The 6,586-nt window shown below is 31.6% G+C and overlaps 1 pseudogene; it reads right to left on the bottom strand.

The window, feature by feature from the left end:
- Positions 1 to 3,101: 3,101 nt before the first annotated feature.
- LOC149561971 (signal peptide peptidase-like 1 pseudogene) overlaps positions 3,102 to 6,586 on the bottom strand; it is a 188,264-nt pseudogene continuing 184,779 nt past the window's right edge.

The raw sequence follows: 6,586 nt of genomic DNA, 5'->3' as shown, positions 1-6,586 counted from the left end.
AAAGGCTATGCACAAAAGAAGGACCAGATTATGGGGAATCATTTTCCCCTGTTGCGAGAATGGAAGCAGTGAGAACATTACTCACATATGCTACATACAAAGGTTTCAAAGTGTACTAAATGGATGTAAATTTTTCTTTTCTATATAGTATACTAGAAGAGGAAGTCTACATAGAACAACTAGAGGGATTTGTAGATGAGAAAAACAAGGACATGGTCTACAAACTGCACAAAGCATTTTATGGATTAAAGCAAGCACCTAGAGCATGGTACGAGAGATTACACAAATATCTTGTGAAGATAGGATTTGAGAAAATAGATGACAACAACAACTTGTACATCAAAGCTGAAGAAGGTAAAGACATTTTGATATCATAAATCTTTGTTGATGATATAATATTTGAAGAAAAATATGTTCTCTGCAAAGATTTTGCTGATCAAATGAAGCATGAATTTGAGATGTAAAATATTTGTGATCCAATCTAAATACATCAAGGAGGTACTCAAAACATTTGGGTTAGAAGACTAAAAACTAGTTAGCATACCAATGGCAACAAGCCATAAGCTATCTAAGAATAATGAATCTACTGAAGTAAATCAGACATTGTATATGTCAATGATTGGCAAGCTACAATATGTTGTACATAGTAGACCAAACATTGCATTAGCTATTGGAATAGTAGCAAGATTTTTTGCAAATCCAAGAGAAAATCACTTAATGGCAATGAAGAGAATACTAAGATACCTAAAAGGAACTGATGATTTTGGTATATACTAAAAGAGGAATGAGAAGTTTGAACTAAAATTCTACACTGATGGAGATTGCGGAGGTAACATTGATGAAAGAAAAAGCACCAGTGGAGGAGCATTTTTCTTGGGAAAAAGGTTGATTACATGGATTAGCAAAAAGCAAAGTTGCACCTCACAATCCATTGTTGAAGCTGAATATGTGGTAGCTACTATAAACTGCACCAATATTGTATGGATCAAACATCTGTTGGAAGGTATGAAGGAAGAGCTAACTGAGCCTATGATACTTTATTGTGATAATATAAGTGCTATCAATATATCAAAGAATCCAGTAATGCATGCTAAAAACAAGCATATTGCAATCAAGTATCACTATGTAAGAGAGTTGGTGGAAGACAAACAAGTGAAGATGGATTATGTTAGCTCAAAGGAACAAATTGCTGATATCTTCACAAAAGCACTACCTAAAGATGCTTTTGAGTATCTTAGAGGTAAGTTAGCGGTGATATCCCTAGCCAAGGCTACTTGAAGTACAAGAAAGTATGCCCTAAATCAAATGAGTAGAATGTTGAAGATTTTACACATTGATGTAGAGGATGTTTACTTTAGGATTCATGCCTGAAGTAGTAGAAGTGTTGAAATTCTAAATTAGTCACAAGCAAGGTGACAAAGGGAGAAACTGGATGAACCTGTAAAAGTTACACTTGTATATTAAGATGCTAATATGTCTTTGGCATTGTTGTCAAAGAGGGAGAAGATGTTTGAAACTGATCAATAGGAGAAGGATCAAGAGGGGAAAATAGTAGAAAATTCATCAACAAGGAGAAGTTGTGAGATGTTGATTAGAATAGCAGAAGATGAGAAATATAGAGGGAGAAAGACAAAGAACAAGGATGCAATAGCAAAGAGGGAGAAGTTTAAATGAAGCAATCAGAATAGTAGAAGGAAATGTGAAGTTACAATTTACTTTTTGGCATTTGACTTACTGTTCTAACTTAGTAAGCTCATGGTTGAATAGTTTAGTTTGATGGTTGATCAGTTTGGTTTGCCATCAATGCCAAAGAGGGAGATTGTTAGAAATTTCATTGAAAAGCTTATTGTTGAAGATCAAAGAGGGAGATTGTTGCAAAGAAGAAAGATTGTTGTAAAAGAATGTTTTCAATCATTATTTTTCCATTGATGTCAAACCTGCTATTTGTAGGGATGAAATTTTTTTATAAGATCCAAGTACTATCACTTAGTTGATTTATGATGATGATTTGATTAATAAGATGTAACAAGAGCACCTAAGGGAAAGGAGGAGTTATGATGTTGTAATGAAGTGCAAGGATCAATTAAGACAATGGTTAAATGATGTATTGATAACATACTCAAGGATACAAAGGTTGGTCACACTTAGAAACATTGGAGGAAGAAGTTGTAGCAAGGTGGTATGCAAAGCTTAAACTAAGATATTTTAGTGGGTGTCGAGCAAGTTAGTTGAAGCCAAGAAAATTCTTAGTAGGAGCTGAGTAATAGGAAATTCTAGTGTGTGTCGAGTGATCTTTAGGTTTTGAGTGAAGATTAGGTCCTGAGCATCAATAAATTCTTAGTTGGTGTCGAGTGATCTTTAGGTGCCAAGCATCAAGAAAAATACAGTGAGTGTCGAGTAACACAGTATGTGCCAAGCACTAGTATTTCAATAGTGTCGAGCTATTGCATTATTTCAAATTATGAAGATTTTCCAAATCTGAGTTGACATAGTGGTTACATTGAATTTTGTGAATGAGTTGGAAGATAAGGATGATGAGTTGGTGGCACAAAATCCTATGTTACAAAGATTGAAGGCCAGGCAAGGGTATGAGCTGAGAAGTGATCTGAAATCTACAACATAAGTTGTATGTTGTAGTCAGGTGAATATTTTCTAATACTCTCTAGCAATTGTATTAGATATGGAAATCATATGGACTTAGGTTGGTTTAATAGTCATTTGTAAATCCTTTAACAAGGTGACATTCCAAGTGAATGATCTAAAGTCCTCTAACCAAGCCCACTTCTAATAGGGTGGTTTAATCCTCTAACAAGGTCACATTCAATAGTGTGTTGTCAGCCTTTAATAGGGTAGGCCTTTCATAGGGCATCACTTCAAAAGAGTGAGAATTGAGTAGCATGTTACTGGTTTCCATATAAATCATTATGTCATGTGTTGATTTCTTATGTGTTATGATTGCATGTTGATTTATAGTAACTTGTGAATTAGAAAAGTTAGAGCTTAGATGAATGAATGGTTGAATGGGCTGACTATACTTAGTAAAAATTTTGAATAGGACATCTGGACCTTGAATAACTAATTCACCCCCCCCCTCAATTATTCTAAAGAAATTCTAACATATATAAAAGAGCATGCTATAGAGAATGAGTCAATACTCCTACTGCAAGTGCAACAATAAGGCCAATTGCATATCCAACTACTATTTATGACCCTTCATCAATGAGACTTCCATAACATTTTTGGATTTGTACAATGATCAAAAAAGAGCACCAAAGCGAGGAGCATTCTTGGAATTTTCATTTCTCCAAGTTCGAGCATCATAAATTCCACTGTAGTATTTCAAGGCGCTATTCCACCAAGAAAACTTCATGGGAAAAAAACTTTAATTGAAAGCTCCAAATTCATTATTACTAGCTATAACTTTGGAAGATTAAGAGACTTCACAGCTATTTGAATTGGATTTGAAGCCTATTTTATGGCAACTAAAACCATAACATTAACTCCAAAAAATACTCTAATAAGAACACCCAAAAATGTCATACAAATAAGTAGGCAAGGAGTAGATTTTTATATTACCAAATATAACATGAATAACATAAGAAATGCAAATGGAAATGCCCAAAAGGTGATTTAATATCAAGTGTCTAGATACAAGCCAAAAGATCACTAGAGATGTGTTGATCAGTGCTAAAATTAACTACATCCTTGTGATTGTTCAACAAAAACATGGGATAATAGGATCCACTAGCTCAAGATGAGAATTTATATAAAGAGCATATGGAGAGAGACAAAATCTAAGGGAGGATGTTGAATCCATTATAGTAAAGGCCATGATAAGATGTGACATTGATGCAAATAAATAAAACATCAATAGAAGTTTACACAAACTTGTAACATGAATCATAAGAGCTTGAGAACTATCAAGTGTAATGGAAGATTTTGAAAATTCACAATTCCATTCAATTTCCTTCTCATAATTGAGAGCTCTTTAGCATGTTGCAAAGAGAGAAAGAACTACAATAAAAAATGAGAGAAAGTGATGCAGTTTCAATTAAATAAGAAAGCTTCCATAGTGGTTGAATGGTTAAAAACACTTTGTAATTGAGCTGACAAATTTGGAGCAACAATTACACACCCAAAGATATGCCAGCTTATTTTTGACAATCCCTATTTGAGAAGAATAGAACAAATGCCATTTGTAAATAGAAAAAAAGAAAGAAAGTAAATGATCTCTTCTTTTCAATGAGAACTCACCAATAAATAAATATTTTTTATAGGCAAGATAACAACTTTGGAACTAAAATTTTAAGTCCAAACTTACTCAAAATTCTCTCCCACAGTTCAATTTTTCCAATTAATCAACCATCATGTTCATAAAGAACTAGCCAAATTGTAATTTGATAACCCTAAGCACAAGAATGAAAGCACTAAGACAAATAATTCTATACTATTCCAACTTCATATAACTTGTATATAAATTTCCTAGGAAGTAACCAAATTATGCTCAGGGATCTTGGTGGCTACTAAAAACACCAAAATAAAAAATCTAAGCTATTCCACTTCTTTTATCAACTTAACTTTGAAGGCAAGCATCGGAGGAAGCAAAAGCTAGTAGTTGATCCCCAACCCACAACAAAAACAACTACAATTTCCCCCAACATAGGACACCATATTTGGCCTGTATATCCCAACTCCCATAAATAAAATTATATTGAAAAATATCTAAATTTCTCTTAAAAATGCAAAATTGAGAATTTTCCTTTCAAGGGTTTTCAATGGAGGTACAAAAAGAGATGACACATGACCTTACCTCAATTTATCTCCCATTAAATCATTTTCAAGTGTAAGAAACCCAACTTTTTGAAAACCCCTTTCTCTAATTTACATGTCCCTCATTATAGATTTATTTTTTTCCTTCAAGCAATTGCAAATTAATGCAATCACGACCAAAAAAAAACTATATCTAGCTATCCTATTTTCTGACTCAAAATTCTTTCTAATTTTTAAAGTTCTTGTTTCAAACCCTAGATTGTCAAAAGTCCTATTTTTTTGAGAAAGGCACATGATGGGACTTCATAAATTCAAACTAAATTGTGTTATCTTTCTATTGCCTATACATATTTATGTGAAAAGCATACCTTTGAGGGGAAAAATTCCTTGCCTCAGGTTTTTGGTCTAACCTATACTTCTTGCTGATAATTAACAAGATCATTTATAAAATGCATTTCCAATCATTCCTTGATTTGGTGGTTTATTGAAAATTTGTGTACTTTTTTTTTTTTGGCACTTATTCATTTCAAGTCATTCCTTGATTTGGTGGTTTGTTAAAAATGTGTGTGCTTTTGTTTTGGCATTTATTGAGAATGTATGTGGTTTAAATTATTGTCTTAATATTTCAAGTAAGATAATTAAAATAGTTTTTTTTAATTTAATATAATAAAATAAAAATTAAATATTTGAAACAATTTTTTTTTTTTTCTTAACTAAATTAGTGAGTTTTTCTTTATTGTTACTAATGAATAATTGCATTAAAATTCATTGAATTTAATAGAATTTTTTTGAAGCATAATGTAATTGTTAGTTTTTTTAAGCTAACTGATGTGGTAGTTCTATTTTAAATTACATAATATATTTTTCTTTAATACTATTTTGTATCTCATTTCAAAACATTTGAGGTTATGATTGAATTGAATGAGAGTTTCATTTGATAGAGAAAATAGCATAAAGATGATGAGATAATGTGGGAGAGAGGTGGAAAAATAAAGATGGATGGGGCCAAAATGAGAGATAAAGGAGGTGACATAAACAAGTATAACTATTAGTTATAAAATATTAAATCTTTTTATCATGAATATTATAATAAATAATTGAGAATTCAAATGAGTAACATAAATAAAAGATAACTAAATTAAGCAAATAATAATAATCCACCCATTTATTCATGTACCTCTTAGAGGAAAACTAAATCACTTTGTAATTTTGATTAAAGATCCCAAAATAATGAATAAAATAATCCAAGTCATTTAACAAATAATCTTGTATCTTGGAAGATGAAAAATGAAACCATGATTAATATGAGAAAGAGAAGGTGCAAGGGTCATCAATGAGTTATAAAAACTAAATTAACCTAATTCATTGATAAATAAATCATAGAGAAAGTGGAGAAAGGAAGTACAAATGACTAATTATTAGTGACTAATTATCCAGCCACTTATTTAATCATTATTTTGATAGTTTATTTAGTTGTTTGTGTTTAGGTGACTAATTTTTATTGACTAATTATCCAATCACTTATTTGGTCATTTATTTTCTAGTTTATTTAGTCATTTCTATTTGGTTGATCTTGTGATTTTACCTAGTGACCAAATCACTCACTTATTTGGTCACTTATAGTTACAAATTACAAATAAAAAGTGGAATGTGATCATTTTTAGTCACATGACTAGAAGTTTTAGTGAGGAGACTAAAAATTTTAGCCACATAGCTACATATTTGCCTAAATGTAGTAGTGATAGCATGGAAATGGAAAAAGATGTGGTGGCAGAGCCTATTGGTAAGTAGATTCCTCTTTTTCTCTCTCATTTTT

The sequence above is a fragment of the Cupressus sempervirens genome, chromosome 4 (assembly GCF_028749045.1).
Source record: "Cupressus sempervirens isolate cs-2001-9-10 chromosome 4, ASM2874904v1, whole genome shotgun sequence".
NCBI lineage: Eukaryota > Viridiplantae > Streptophyta > Pinopsida > Cupressales > Cupressaceae > Cupressus > Cupressus sempervirens.
The sequence above is the reverse complement of the archived record's forward strand: the minus strand, read 5'-3'. Positions and strand labels throughout refer to the sequence as shown.